Below are 16,062 nucleotides of genomic sequence, written 5' to 3' on the forward strand. Positions count from 1 at the left end.
ATAATATCAAAGAATTATTACGGTTTGTTTAAATGACTAATCATTCATGAGTTCCGGTATGTAGTAGTTACTTGTAAATGTAATTATTTCAAACCACATGTTTATCTTAACAGATGGGCATGTTTTATACCGTTATGCGGCCATGATAATCACGGCTGTATAACGAGCCGAAATGAAACAATTGATTTCGATGGTTTCATTACGACTATCGAGATTCTCGTGTGTTAACACTACTTTTTTAGAAAGATAGGACAGGACCGATCTTCCTATTTTTTTTCAAACTCACGCACATTAGCATGGAGTTTGAATAATCCAAAAAAGAAACCTACTCTGCTTCATGCGCTAATAGGCTCCATAGCGCCAAGAGTATTCGCGCAAGCCCCAAATGTGTTTGCCCTTAATCCCGACTTTTGAACCATCATTGTTCTGGACAGAGAGCTAAGGTAAATAGTCATGTTTGGGAAGAGCGACTTATTGGTGTATGCAGAGAAAAGAAGAATCAACATGTGTGTGTATTTTGAGATATATCTTGTCTTGTGTAGAGAGACTTATAATGTGTGTTTGTTCTCTACTTATGTCAAGATACGCTGTGTAAACGACTTTGGAGCTCAGACATGAAGTGGCCTGTATTAGAATAGTATAAAAGTTTCATATTACTCAAGTCAAATGGGAAGCTTTGGAGACAGAATGAGGAGGTGTCATATCTGTCGGTCTACAGTAGAAGATACTCTGTCTTAGTACTGTTTGGCTTCCCCGGCTGCTGGTTCAGATGAGTCGACTTCCCAGTGATGTTCCTTGTAGCATGTAAGCTGTAACCTCTTAGTTAATAATGTGCAGCTAATGATGTGATGTCTGCAACCTTTATGCTTTGTATATGGATATAATAATTTACAGTAGAAGGACCATCCTTCACCACTATGCTCGATTATCACTTAATTTGAATTATTATTGTTAAACCTTCCATATTTTTTTAAGGCCCTTTTACACGGGATGATAATTGTTTAGAGTAGTTCAAAACCCGCACTCCCACGGGAGTTTGAATGATAGTCGTCCGGTGTAAATGCATGCAGAAAGCTTAATGATTAGCCGTTCAGTGAGGGTAATAAAGTCATTTTAAAGTAAAATTCTGATTGAAATTTAAAGAACTCCTGATAATAAGACGTAGCGCAAAAATGTTGTTATTAGAGATGAGCGAACGTGTTCTTAACGAACACTTACGCACCCGGACACCGGCTTTACCGAGGACTTCAGTGTCCGCGCCTAAAGATTCGGGGGGCGCCGGGGGGCGGGGAGAGGCGCGGCGGCGCGGGCGGCAGCAGCGGGGAACAGGGGGGAGCCCTCTCTCTCTCCCTCTCCCCCCCACTTCCCGCCGCACCCCCCCGCGCTGCCACGGCGACCCCCGAACTTTTTTCGCCCGAGCACGGAATTGCTCGCAAAGTTCGGTGTTCGGGCGAAAAGGGGCGGAGCCGAACACGTTCGCTCATCTTTAGTTGTTATTTAAGAAATTCCACGATAGTACAAAAATGTTGGTGTCTAAGAACAAAGAAGTGTCTGTTGAATTGTCAGTTATTGCAGGGGGGAATAAAGCACCCTATAATATATTGGCCCCTGAGTGGTTGCAGTGTGTAGGATTAGGTGAGCCCTGGGATGATATGATGGAGGGTGGAGAACCTCTGAATGTTGTGAAATGTCTGCAGAAAGTAAAGGTAGTAAAGGGCAAAGAATTTGTTTCTGTGTCGAAGAGAATGGATACTGTTGAGTGCATATCGAAAGATGCATGATACATATCAGACTGCATTGCAGAAAGTGTAAAAACTGGAAAAGGAGGTGTGTGATGTATGTAGTTCTCTGGTGATGGCACAATACATGGTAAGATGGACTTTGCAGGTCAGACATGAAATAAGACAAGTGTCCATCCAGTTAAGCCTGTTTCTAGCCCCCCATGTTGATCCAGAGGAAGGCAAAAAAAACCTCCAAACAATGAAGCAGAAGCCAATTTTCCACATTTTGGTGGGAAAAATTACTTCCAAACTCCATAATCGCAGTCAGGATAATCCCTGGATCAACATTTGAAAAGTTCCTACTTGACTCCAAGTTCAGCAGTCAGAAGATCCCTGAATCAATAACCCTTCTGGTTATTTAATGTCTATGTCCTGGAATGTTGTAGTGCTCTAAAAATATGTCTTGTCCCCTCTTAAACGCCGCCATTAATTTTGCCATCACCACATGCTCAGGCAGAGAGTTCCACAGTCTCACTGCTCTTACAGTATAGAATCCCCTTCTGTGTTGGTGATGAAACCTTCTTTCCTCTAACCAGAGTGGCTGCCCTCTTGTTACCGTCACAGTCCTGGGTATAAACAGATAATGAGAAAGATTCTTGCATTGTCCCCTAATGTATGTAAAAATAGTTAAGCCGCCCCTTAAGTGTCTTTTTTTCAGAGTGAATAATCCCAATTTTGATAGCCTCTCTGGGTATTCCAGTCCTCCCATTCCATTTATTAGTTTAGTTGCCCGCCTTTGAACCCCCTCAAGTACTGCAACATCTTTCCTGAGCACCGGTGTTCAGAACTGTACATAGTATTCCATTTGGGGCCTGAAAAGTGCCTTATATAGTGGGAGAATAATGTTCTTGTCCTTCACCCCTTAACCTCTTTTAATGCACCCCAAGACTTTATTTAGCTTTACAGCAGCTGACTGGCATTGATTGCTCCAGTTAAGTCTACAGTCCACGAGTACCCCAAGGTCTTTTTCCATCTCTCTTTTTCCTAGCAGTACCCTATTTAGTGTATATTAGTGACATCCATATCTTCTTACATTTATCAATATTGAACTTAATTTGCCATTTTTCTACCCAAGCCCTCAGGTTATCTAGTTCCATTTGCAGCCATACATTGTCCTCCGTCATATGAATTTTCTTATATAATTTTGTATCGTTTGCAAATATTGATATTTTTACTTGCAGTTCTTCTATCAGGTCATTGATAAATATATTGAACAGAATGGGGTCTAAAACTGTACCCCGTGGCCCCTGCTAACACCAGTGGCCCAATCAGAGTACGAACCAATAACTACTACCCCCTGCTTTCTATCTCCGAGGCAGTTCTTTACCCAGCTACACACATTTTCACCCAGACCGAGTTCTCTCATTTTATATATTACCCTATTATGCAGCTTGGTGTCAAATGCTTTAGAGAAATCCAGATATACAAGATCAATAGACTCTCCCAGGTCCAGCTTAGAACTTACTTCATTGTAGAAGCTGATCAAGTTTGTTTGACACAATTGACCCCCTCATGAACCCATACTGATGAGAGGTTATCCTGTTGTTTTCCTTGAGGTATTCCAGAATACCATCTCTCAGAAACCTCTTGAATATTTTTCCAATTATTGAAGTGAGACTTACCAGCCTGTAGTTACCAGGCTCCCTTCTTGACCCCTTTTTGTATGCTGGAACCACACTGGCAATGCGCCAATCCAGTGGTACAACCCCATACTCAATAGAGTTCCCTAAATATAAGAAATAGTGTCTGTCTATCACGTCACTTAATTCCCTTAAAACCTGTTAGGGCTCTGGGTGTGGACCCATTGTGCTAACCAACCAAACCCGGCTTTTAGACCAGACCTGACAAGGCTAGCAGCTGATCCTAGTGGTCAGAGGTACTGAGGCAGGGAAAACTCAGATGGGTAACTGGCCTTTAGCTAAGCAGGAAGATGGGAAGACTCCTGACTATAAGCTGGGTAGATGACCTGATAAAAATGAACCCTCGCTGAAACCTTGGGGTTGAATATTCCTGACATGAAACAGGGGACAGTGTACACAAAGCACAGAACAGGACTGACTACCACAGAAATGGAAAAGATGCACAGGCTGGACAGAAATGGACAAATGCAGACAGGCTTAAGCATAAGGCAAAGAACATACAAAATAAACAGATAAAGATACCGTCTCAAAAGACAGAACAGTCTCAAGACGGGTGACCTAGATGTGCTGGGTGTCTGAATCAAACATACATCAATACTGAGGCAAAGAAGGAAGGTCCCCAGCTTACTTAAATAGAAGGCTTATTGGTATTTAGGCTGCAGCTGGCTTGTGAGCACTGAGAGGGGTTAACTCCCTTATTGCTGGTAGAAAATAGAACAAATAGTACATTCAAATAGAAGAAGCAGAGCGATGCCCAGAATAGCAAGAGGGTGGCAGACACAGGTAGCAGACCTAACAGAAACCTTGGGTGTATTCCATCTGGGCTTGGCGATTTGTTAATTTTAATCTTTTTTACCCGACTCTGCACTTCCTCCTCAGTAAAAGCCTATTTAGAGACAACGATTTTCGCTCAAAAGATGTCTTTTGAGCGAGAAATGTTGTGTCTAAAGAAGGAGGAGGGGGAAATTCTGAAAACCTATATATATGTTACAGGAGGAGAGAAGGAAGAAGAAAAACACAATGGGAATCTTTCTATTTGTTACAGTGGGGATGTGATGGAGACCATTAGATATGTTAAAGGTTTAAACAAGATTGATAAGGAAAGTGATTTCAATAAGAGACAAAGCACCCGACGGGAGGGGTATCATCTCTCCTTAAGCAGAAAACCTAGAAGCTGAAGGAGGAGACTTATAAGGCCATGCATGCGCCTCTGTGAGATATATGGAAATAAGAAAGATGGAACGATACCTGTGCAGTGCCACCTATTGGATGGCAGTATTCCTGCAAAGCAATGTCAAACCCTTTATACAGGTCTTGATAAGAATTGATTAAGAATTGAAAACCAAGCCAGAACCCATACACAGACAGCCGTTTCTGGGTGTTTGCACAGTGTGCAGTAGGATTCTGGCTTGGCTAGTGAAAGACCTGTGACATGGGTCGGGAGGGGTAATGTCACTCCTTAGGGAAACACCTGGGAGGTGCGTGCGGAGACTTATAAGGCCATTCACACTCCTCTGGGAAATATATGCTAATAAGGAAGATGGAACAATACCTCTGCAGCACCACTCAGAGGAGCATGCATGGCCTTATAAGTATTATCATAATTATCATTGAGACCGTCCACCTACCATCTGGGTGTGACGGCACCGATCATCAGGTTTATTATTTTACTCGCAAGCATCCTGTGGCTTTCTTTAGGCTCCTGAGGACAAGATACATGTCTGTTAGAAACGCATTGAGCCTGGATGTCAATTAATTTGAGCGCTGAGCCTGAGCATTGAATAGTTTGAGCGCTTATTTTCTATTTATTTGCACTACCCTAGATTTGCGATACCGTTTTTACATTTTTTGGGCTCAGGATCGCCAGGTTAATTTTTGGGTCCATCACCTCAGTGCTGCCAGCCTGGAAACCCCCTAAAAGGCCACTCAGTCACGTCATGGCATCGTGGCTGCTGCAAAGCATATGAGAAGACCGGCATTCCACTACTGCTGTGTGGCAGGGAGGAGTCACTTACCGCTTTTTTTTGTCTGCACGGTATGGGACCAAGGACCAATTGCACGGTTGCAGACATAAATGCTGGGTAGGGTGGGGGTACTACTTTGAAAAACGCATGTGTATTTAGCGAGAGGTGTGACAGCGATTCCTATTTCTTCAGACACACCCTCCTTCACTAGTGTCTGGTACCATAGGAACATAAGGCAGTCTCCAAGTTTTTAGGATCTAGGCCTTTGAGTTGCTTAAGGTGGCATACCATCACATTAGTTATTGCTATCCAGAGTTCTATGTGATTATTTATCTGCTCGTGTTTTTAATTAGGCTAGTAACTATTAGGAAATTATAGTACCATTGTTTTTGGTGGCACAATGCGCCACTAATATAATATAGTGAAAGTGATTGGAGTTGTAAGCACACAGCTGCTGTTTTAAGAACTGCTGGTTTAGTACCTATGATGACATCACCATCATTGTACCTCTAGGGTGTTTGATATATAATAGCTTTGCTACATGCATGTCAAACACACACACACAGCACTGCCACATGAACGTCGCACACAGAGCTTTGCTACATGCACATCACACAGACACACACCTCTCTGCTACATGCACATCACATATACACTACACTGCTACATGCACGTCACGCATACAGCTCTGCTAAACGCATGGCAAATACACACACAGCTCTGCTACACGCACGTCACAAACACACTGCTCTGCTACACGCATGTCACAAACACACGGCTCTGCTACATGCACATCACACACACACGACTCTGCTACAAGCATGTCACAAACACACGGCTCTGCTACATGCATGTCACACACAGACGGCTCTGCTACATGCATGTGATGCACAGACGGTTCTGCTACATATATGTCACACACACAGCTCTGATACATGCATGTCACACACAGAGCTCAGCTACATGCACATAACACACACAGCTGTGCTACATGCATGTCACACACACTGCTGTGCTACATGCACATCACAAACACTGCTGTGCTACATGCACGCCACACACACAGCTGTGCTACATGCACGTTACACACACATCTGTCCTATGTGCACGTCACACAAACAGCCATGCTAAATGCATATCACACACAAGTCTGCTACATGCACATGTCACACACACAGCTCTGCTACATGCACGTCACAGCTCTGCTACATGCGCATGTTAGACACACAAAGCTCTGGTACATGCACGTCCCACAGCTCTGTGTGAACACCATCCTGTGTTCAGGGGCTGAGGACAGGTGACTGATCACATGATAGTGATATCATCACAGGTCCTGTAGGCACATGGTTACTGTCAGGCTCTGTATGTTTAAGGACCTGTAATGACGTCACCATCATGTGTTCAGAGGGCGGTGCATGTAACTCTCTCACTCAGTCGCTCATTGGCAAAGATGCCTTCCATGAAAGTAACTTCTCTAGTAGTATGGAATTTCAAAGATTCATAATTTTTTTAAATCTATTTCTTTTTCCTTATCAAAGGACAATGAAGAGCATCTTTTCCAGTCGTTGTGAACATGTGAAGTTACGCTTTGAAATATTTTAGTCTAGAAAAACATATTTGTGGATCCAGCAGTTTTACACAATATTTCTGGGCATAATGCTGGATCGGCTGACAATCCTGTAAACATTTCTAAGGGGTCAGAGTAACACAGTCATTATGAACAGCAAAGTTGCCACAAATGCAGGCAGAATAAGCATGGGTGACATTGCCGCAGGCAACAAATTCATCTTTGGTGGTAGAATCATCATGGGCAGCAGTGTTGGCACAAGAGGAAGAATTACAAGGGGTGCTAGAAGCATCATGGCTCTCTGCTCCCGGCCATTAGTGCAGGATCCCAGCTGGCATCTGTCAGACTGGGGCCGGCTCTTCCCTGCATGGTATTCCCATGTCAGCCTTAGATTAGGCAGCTATTAAAACACAACATCTTAGCCCAAGTCCCCTTAGTGACTGCTGTAAAAACCTGTATATCTAGTCGCTAAGGGGTTAAAGGGGTTGTCCCGCGAAAGCAAGTGGGGGTATACACTTCTGTATGGCCATATTAATGCACTTTGTAATATACATCGTGCATTAATTATGAGCCATACAGAAGTTATTCACTTACCTGCTCTGTTGCTGGCGTCCCCGTCTCCATGGTGCCGTCTAATTTCAGCGTCTAATCGCCCGATTAGACGCGCTTACGCAGTCCGGTTTTTTCCCTTCTGAATGGGGCCGCTCGTGCTGGAAAGCTGCTCCTCGTAGCACCGCCCCGTCACGTGTGCCGATTCCAGTCAATCAGGAGGCTGGAATCGGCAATGGAACGCACAGAGCCCATGGTGCACCATGGGAGAAGACCTGCGGTCCACCGTGGGTGAAGATCCCGGCGGCCATCTTCGCAAGGTAAGTAAGAAGTCACCGGAGCGCGGGAATTCGGGTAAGTACTATCCGTTTTTTTTTTAAACTCCTGCATCGGGTTTGTCTCGCGCCGAACGGGGGGGCTATTGAAAAAAAAAAAACCCGTTTCGACGCGGGACAACCCCTTTAAAGAAAAAACGTCAAGTCCTATAACCACAATAACTTATAGGACGTGGCAGGTTCCCTTTAAACAGTTCTATACTAACAGTAATGCTTCTATTAAGTATGATGTCTTATTGTCTTGCAGGGCTGCAGAAATGAGCGATCTAGAAGACCAGATAGCAATTGTTGGAATAGGATGTAATTTCCCAGGAGGTAAATAAGACGTTACACAACACATTGTATAGTAGAGAGATTTCCCACCATGGGGGTCGATGAGGAGCACAACCACCAAATGTGGAGCATTATACTTGGAGCTGAGGAACACCTTCAGAAGAGGGGTAAAACCTAAGGATACGGTTGAAATCATTTAACAAGGGTCCTATGCCCTACACTGTAATTTAAATTGCTTCACAATCATTCCCGGGTTGCTGCTGACCAGAACATGTGACTGCTGTAGCCAATCACTGACTATAGAAGGTCACTGCTGTGGCCAGTGATTGGTTGCAGTAGTCACATGTCCTGGACAGCAGCAACCAGGAAGTACAGAACGCTATTAAAGCAATTTAAGGTCATGGGAAACCTCTTTAAGTTCCTATAGCCTACTGGATATTGAGAGCCCAAATATCAAAGCAAAAGATTTATTCCTTTAATTTTTCCTCCTCACTGTGCAGGTTACAGTAACTTCACGGTGAGGAGAAAAGGAGACACGGAATCCCCATTCTTAAAATCGTTGGGGGTCTGAACAGTAAGACCCCCTACTGATCAGCAAGTTATTACCTAACCTGTGGATAGGCGATAGCTTGCAATTGTGATGAACCCCAGTAATGTAGCGTCCATGCAATTTGTGTAACCTGAAACATTAATTATATGGCCCTGCAAACTATGGAATGTGTTGAATTAGTGTTTGGCTCGTTAAAGTGAGGCACACCAAACGGGGGTGCATGCTACAGCTGTATTTACAACTAGTTGTCAGAAAGGGGGACAGGTCAAGTAACTTTGTATATGAGCCCGGATATTGCCAGATGACCATTGAGCCCTGTAAGAGCTAGATCCTGCTCTCTCTACCCACGTCTTTGTAAAGCAATAATGCAACAGGTCCCGAATTCCAAATGTTGACTTTTGCCTAAGTGTACTGTACATGGGACGACTATCACTCCGATGCTTTGATACAAAGCGATAGTTGTTCAGTGAATGGAGGTGTGTGGGTCCTGTGTTTACATGCGACAATCATCACTTAAAATTACTCATTTGAGAGATTTTTCAACCAACTGTAGATTTAAGGATTTAAAGAAAGTCATTGATCCTAAACTGGGCAGTGGGATGATGGTAAAGGGCCATGATCCGTACCCTCATGTATGGGCTTAGACTGTTTTCTGAAGGGTTGCCTCCAAGAACCTCCAATGAATCCTGTCAAGTGCTTTTTCCACATCAACTGTCAAGACACAATGGGAACTTATAGAGTGGTGGGCTTTGGAGATGAGGGACATTTAATAATACTGTTTCTGGCCTCTTGATCAGCGACAAAATCAATTGTTTCCTATACATGAGAGTTGGGATAAAATGTTGTAATCTACGAGCCAGAATTTGAGAGTACAGCTTGAAGTTTACGCTGATTAATGATGTAGGGCATACTGATGTGTCCTTACCAGGTTTATGCACTAAGCTGATTTCTGCAGGAAGCAGACAGGTCCTTTCTCACTGCAGTGGCCAGGCTTGGTACTGCAGGCCCATATTGTGTTGAAGTGAATGGAAACTTGGCCTGCAATACCAAATCTGACCATTGCAGTGAGAATAGATCTGTATGCTCCCTACAGGAAAAAGTTCAGTGCACAAGCACACTGGCCCACCAAACAGCTGATGGGCGGGGTTCAAGGTGGTAGACCCCACTGCTCTATTATTAATGCCATATCCTGCTAATAGGCTATCAGTAGTTTACAAATGGAGAGCCTCTTTAAACCAAAAGACAATTTTAAACATCTATGAGGAAATAGGGGTGACACAAGAAGTAGCAGTGCTTGTTCTGTATGATGGTTGGCCATCTTTTATATAAATAGAGTAGTATATATATATATATATATATATATATATATATATATATATATAAAGCTGTATGAGCCAGCCACAAACTGCTTCTATATGTATGTACAGATATGAGATGCATTAAGGTTAGAGATGAGCGAACGCGTTCGTCCGAGCTTGATATTCGTGCGAATATTAGGGTGTTCGGGATGTTCGTTATTCGTAACGAACACCATGCGGTGTTCTGGTTACTTTCACTTCCTTCCCTGAGACGTTAGCGCGCTTTTCTGGCCAATTGAAAGACAGGGAAGGCATTACAACTTCCCCCTGCAACGTTTAAGCCCTATACCACCCCCCTGCTGTGAGTGGCTGGCGAGATCAGGTGTCCGCCTAATATAAAAGTCGGCCCCTCCCGCGGCTCGCCTCAGATGCCTGGTGAGTTAGATGAGGGACAGTGCTGTTTATACCGGAGCTGCTGTAGGGAAAGAATTGGTAGTTAGTGTAGGCTTCAAGACCCCCCAAAGGTCCTTATTAGGGCCACTGATAGCTGTGTGTTGGCTGCTGTTAGCAGTGGCATTTTTTTTTTCTCAAAATCGGCTCTGCAGAGCGTTGCACCTGGCATTAGGGACAGAAGTGCTGCATAGGCAGGGAGAGTGTTAGGAGTGAGTGTAGCCTTCAAGAACCTCAACGGTCCTTTCTAGGGCCATATTTATCCGTGTGCAGTACTGTCCAGGCTGCTGTTAGCTGTGCTGCATTTTTTTTGGGCTTCTCAAAATCGCCTCTGCAGAGCATTCCACCCTCCATTGATACTGCAGGGAAAGAATTGTATAGGCAGGGCCACAACACAGTTATTATTCATAGAATATACGCAGTGCTGCCTTTTGGTGGAAAAACAAGTGAAAACAAATCTATTTGTCCAGCCTCTGTCCGTCCTTACGGGCGGTGGACACGTGTGAGCTGCGTGAAAAACATTGCTAAATCATACGCACCCAGCTACGCTTTACTGCTGGCTTCGCCATTTGCTTTCCTTAATTGGGAAAAAAAATACCTGCTCTGCCAGAGTTATAATAACTCTGCTACCCTCACGTTCTGTGACACATTAGCAGGGACACAGCACAGTTATTAAACTTCTCATGTTCATTGAATATACGCAGTGCTGCCTTTTGGTGGAAAAACAAGTGAAAACAAATCTATTTGTCCAGCCTCTGTCCGTCCTTACGGGCGGTGGACACGTGTGAGCTGCGTGAAAAACATTGCTAAATCATACGCACCCAGCTACGCTTTACTGCTGGCTTCGCCATTTGCTTTCCTTAATTGGGAAAAAAAATACCTGCTCTGCCAGAGTTATAATAACTCTGCTACCCTCACGTTCTGTGACACATTAGCAGGGACACAGCACAGTTATTAAACTTCTCATGTTCATTGAATATACGCAGTGCTGCCTTTTGGTGGAAAAACAAGTGAAAACAAATCTATTTGTCCAGCCTCTGTCCGTCCTTACGGGCGGTGGACACGTGTGAGCTGCGTGAAAAACATTGCTAAATCATACGCACCCAGCTACGCTTTACTGCTGGCTTCGCCATTTGCTTTCCTTAATTGGGAAAAAAAATTCCTGCTCTGCCAGAGTTATAATAACTCTGCTACCCTCACGTTCTGTGACACATTAGCAGGGACACAGCACAGTTATTAAACTTCTCATGTTCATTGAATATACGCAGTGCTGCCTTTTGGTGGAAAAACAAGTGAAAACAAATCTATTTGTCCAGCCTCTGTCCGTCCTTACGGGCGGTGGACACGTGTGAGCTGCGTGAAAAACATTGCTAAATCATACGCACCCAGCTACGCTTTACTGCTGGCTTCGCCATTTGCTTTCCTTAATTGGGAAAAAAAATACCTGCTCTGCCAGAGTTATAATAACTCTGCTACCCTCACGTTCTGTGACTTATTAGCAGGGACACAGCACAGTTATTAAACTTCTCATGTTCATTGAATATACGCAGTGCTGCCTTTTGGTGGAAAAACAAGTGAAAACAAATCTATTTGTCCAGCCTCTGTCCGTCCTTACGGGCGGTGGACACGTGTGAGCTGCGTGAAAAACATTGCTAAATCATACGCACCCAGCTACGCTTTACTGCTGGCTTCGCCATTTGCTTTCCTTAATTGGGAAAAAAAAAACCTGCTCTGCCAGAGTTATAATAACTCTGCTACCCTCACGTTCTGTGACACATTAGCAGGGACACAGCACAGTTATTAAACTTAGATTATTCATTCACTAGAGGCAGTGGGGCCTTTCGTTTTCCAAAAAGGGAAAAAATTATATTTGGCCTGCAGTCTTGCGCCAATTTATTTCCTGCCTGTGAAATCAAATCACTGGTAATACAGCATGCTGAGGGGTAGGGGTAGGCCTAGAGGACGTGGACGCGGCCGAGGACGCGGAGGGCCAAGTTAGGGTGTGGGCACAGCCCGAGCTCCTGATCCCGGTGTGTCGCAGCCGACTGCTGCGCGATTAGGAGAGAGGCACGTTTCTGGCGTCCCCACATTCATCGCCCAATTAATGGGTCCACGCGGGAGACGGTTATTAGAAAATGAGCAGTGTGAGCAGGTCCTGTCCTGGATGGCAGAAAGTGCTTCGAGCAACCTATCGTCAACACGCAGTTCTGCGCCGTCCACTGCTGCAAATCCGAATCCTCTGTCTGCTGCTCCTCCTTCCTCCCAGCCTCCTCACTCCACTACAATGACACCTGCTCAGGAGCGGGAACACTCCCAGGAACTGTTCTCGGGCCCCTGCTTAGATTGGGCAGCAGCGGTTCCTCTCCCACCAGAGGAGTTTATCGTCACTGATGCCCAACCATTCGAAAGTTCCCGGGGTCCGAGGGAAGAGGCTGGGGACTTCCGCCAACTGTCTCAACAACTTTCTGTGGGTGAGGAGGACGATGACGATCAGACACAGTTGTCTTGCAGTGAGGTAGTAGTAAGGGCAGTAAGTCCAAGGGAGCAGCGCACAGAGGATTCGGAGGAAGAGCAGCAGGACGATGAGGTGACTGACCCCACCTGGTGTGCAACGCTTACTCAGGAGGACAGGTCTTCAGAGGGGGAGTCAAGGGCATCAGCAGGGCAGGTTGCAAGAGGCAGTGCGGTGGCCAGGGCCAGGGGTAGAGGCAGGGCCAGACCGAATAATCCACCAAGTGTTTCCCAAAGTGCCCCCTCGCGCCATGCCACCCTGCAGAGGCCGAGGTGCTCTAAGGTCTGGCAGTTTTTCACAGAGACGCCTGACGACCGACAAACAGTGGTGTGCAACCTTTGTTGCGCAAAGCTCAGCCGGGGAGCCAACACCAACAGCCTCACCACCACCACCATGCGCAGACATATGATGGCCAAGCACCCCACAAGGTGGGACGAAGGCCGTTCACCGCCTCCGGTTTGCACCCCTGCCTCTCCCCCTGTGCCCCAACCTGCCACTGAGATGCAACCCCCCTCTCAGGACACAGGCACTACCGCCTCATGGCCTGCACCCACACCCTCATCTCCGCTGTCCTCGGCCCCATCCAGCAGTGTAGTTCAGCGCACCGTTCAGCCGTCGCTTGCGCAAGTGTTCGAGCGCAAGCGCAAGTACGCCGCCACGCACCCGCACGCTCAAACGTTAACCGTCCGCATAGCAAAATTCATCAGCCTTAAGATGCTGCCGTATAGGGTTGTGGAAACTGAGTCCTTCAAAAGTATCATGGAGGCGGCGGCCCCGCGCTACTCAGTTCCCAGTCGCCACTACTTTTCCCGATGTGCCGTCCCAGCCCTGCACGACCACGTCTCCCGCAACATTGTGCGCGCCCTCACCAACGCGGTTACTGCCACGGTCCACTTAACTACGGACACGTGGACAAGCACAGGCGGGCAGGGCCACTACATCTCCCTGACGGCACATTGGGTGAATTTAGTGGAGGCTGGGACAGAGTCAGAGCCTGGGACCGCTCACGTCCTACCCACCCCCAGAATTGCGGGCCCCAGCTCGGTGCTGGTATCTGCGGAGGTGTATGCTTCCTCCACTAAAGCACCCTCCTCCTCCTCCTCCTCCTCTGTCTCGCAATCAAGATGTGTTAGCAGCAGCATGTCGCCAGCAGTCGGTGTCGCGCGGTGTGGCAGCACAGCGGTGGGAAAGCGTCAGCAGGCCGTGCTGAAACTACTCAGCTTAGGCGATAAGAGGCACACGGCCCACGAACTGCTGCAGGGTCTGACAGAGCAGACCGACCGCTGGCTTGCGCCGCTGAGCCTCCAACCGGGCATGGTCGTGTGTGACAACGGGCGTAACCTGGTGGCGGCTCTGCAGCTTGGCAGCCTCACGCACGTGCCATGCCTGGCCCACGTCTTTAATTTGGTGGTTCAGCGGTTTCTGAAAAGCTACCCACGCTTGTCAGACCTGCTCGTAAAGGCGCGCCGGCTCTGCGCACATTTCCGCAAGTCCCACACGGACGCTGCCACCCTGCGCACCCTGCAACATCACTTTAAGCTGCCAGTGCACCGACTGCTGTGCGACGTGCCCACACGGTGGAACTCTACGCTCCACATGTTGGCCAGGCTCTATGAACAACGTAGAGCTATAGTCGAATACCAACTCCAACATGGGCGGCGCAGTGGGAGTCAGCCTCCTCAATTCCTTTCAGAAGAGTGGGCCTGGTTGGCAGACATCTGCCATGTCCTTGGTAATTTTGAGAGTCTACCCAGGTGGTGAGCGGCGATGCTACAATCATTAGCGTCACCATTCCTCTGCTATGCATCTTGAGAAATTCCCTGCAAACCATAAAGGCAGCTGCTTTGCGCTCGGAAACGGGGGCGGGGGAAGACAGTATGCCGCTGGATAGTCAGGGCACCCTCCTGTCTATTTCTCAGCGCGTACAGGAGGAGGAGGAGGAGCATGAGGAGGATGAGGAGGAGGGGGAAGAGACAGCTTGGGCCGCTGCTGACGGTACATCGGCTGATTGCCTGTCATCCTTTCAGCGTGTATGGCCTGAGGAGGAGGAGGAGGAGGAGGAGGATCCTGAAAGTGATCTTCCTAGTGAAGACAGCCATGTGTTGCGTACAGGTACCCTGGCACACATGGCTGACTTCATGTTAGGATGCCTTTCTCGTGACCCTCGCGTTGCACGCATTCTGGCCACTACGGATTACTGGGTGTACACACTGCTCGATCCACGGTATAAGGAGAACCTGCCCACTCTGATTCCCGAAGAGGAAAGGGGTTCGAGAGTGTTGCTATACCACAGGACCCTTGCGGACAAGCTGATGGTAAAATTCCCAGCCGACAGCGCTAGTGGCAGAAGGCGCAGTACCGAGGGCAAGGTAGCAGGGGATGTGCGTAGATCGAGCAGCATGTACATCCCAGGCAGTGCAACAGTCTTTAAGGGCCTGGCCAGCTTTATGGCTCCCCACCAAGACTGTGTCACCGCTCCCCAGTCACGGCTGAGTCGGCGGGAGCACTGTAAAAGGATGGTGAGGGAGTACGTAGCGGATCGCACGACCATCCTTGGTGACGCCTCTGCCCCCTACAACTACTGGGTGTCGAAGCTGGACATGTGGCCTGAACTAGCGCTGTATGCCCTGGAGGTGCTTGCTTGTCCTGCGGCTAGCGTGTTGTCGGAGAGGGTGTTTAGTGCGGCTGGGGGAATCATCACAGATAAGCGTAGCCGCTTGTCAACCGACAGTGCCGACAGGCTAACACTCATCAAGATGAACAAAGGCTGGATTTCCCCAGACTTCTGTTCTCCACCAGCGGACAGCAGCGATACGTAAGCATAGGTAGGCTGCACCCGCGGATGGAAGCTACGTTCTCTCTCACCATCCAAAACGGGGACATTTCTGCTTCATCAATCTGTGTCTAATATTCCTCCTCCTCCTTCTCCTGCTCCTCCTCCTGAAACCTCACGTAATCACGCTGAACGGGCAATTTTTCTTAGGGCCACAAGGCTCACTCAAATAATTTTTCAGAACAATTTTTATAAGTTTCAATGCGCTTAAAAGCATTGGAACTTTAACTTGAACCAATTTTTCGTTACACTGGGCTGCCTCCAGGCCTAGTTACCACTTAAGCCACATTAACCAAAGCGATTAATGGGT

General features: G+C 47.0%; 1 pseudogene; it reads left to right on the top strand.

Moving 5' to 3' along the window:
• Positions 1 to 674: 674 nt before the first annotated feature.
• The window catches only part of LOC136590906 (mycocerosic acid synthase-like polyketide synthase), a 64,001-nt pseudogene continuing 48,613 nt past the window's right edge, over positions 675 to 16,062 (top strand).

Source organism: Eleutherodactylus coqui, unplaced genomic scaffold (assembly GCF_035609145.1).
Source record: "Eleutherodactylus coqui strain aEleCoq1 unplaced genomic scaffold, aEleCoq1.hap1 HAP1_SCAFFOLD_53, whole genome shotgun sequence".
NCBI classification, from domain to species: Eukaryota; Metazoa; Chordata; class Amphibia; order Anura; family Eleutherodactylidae; genus Eleutherodactylus; species Eleutherodactylus coqui.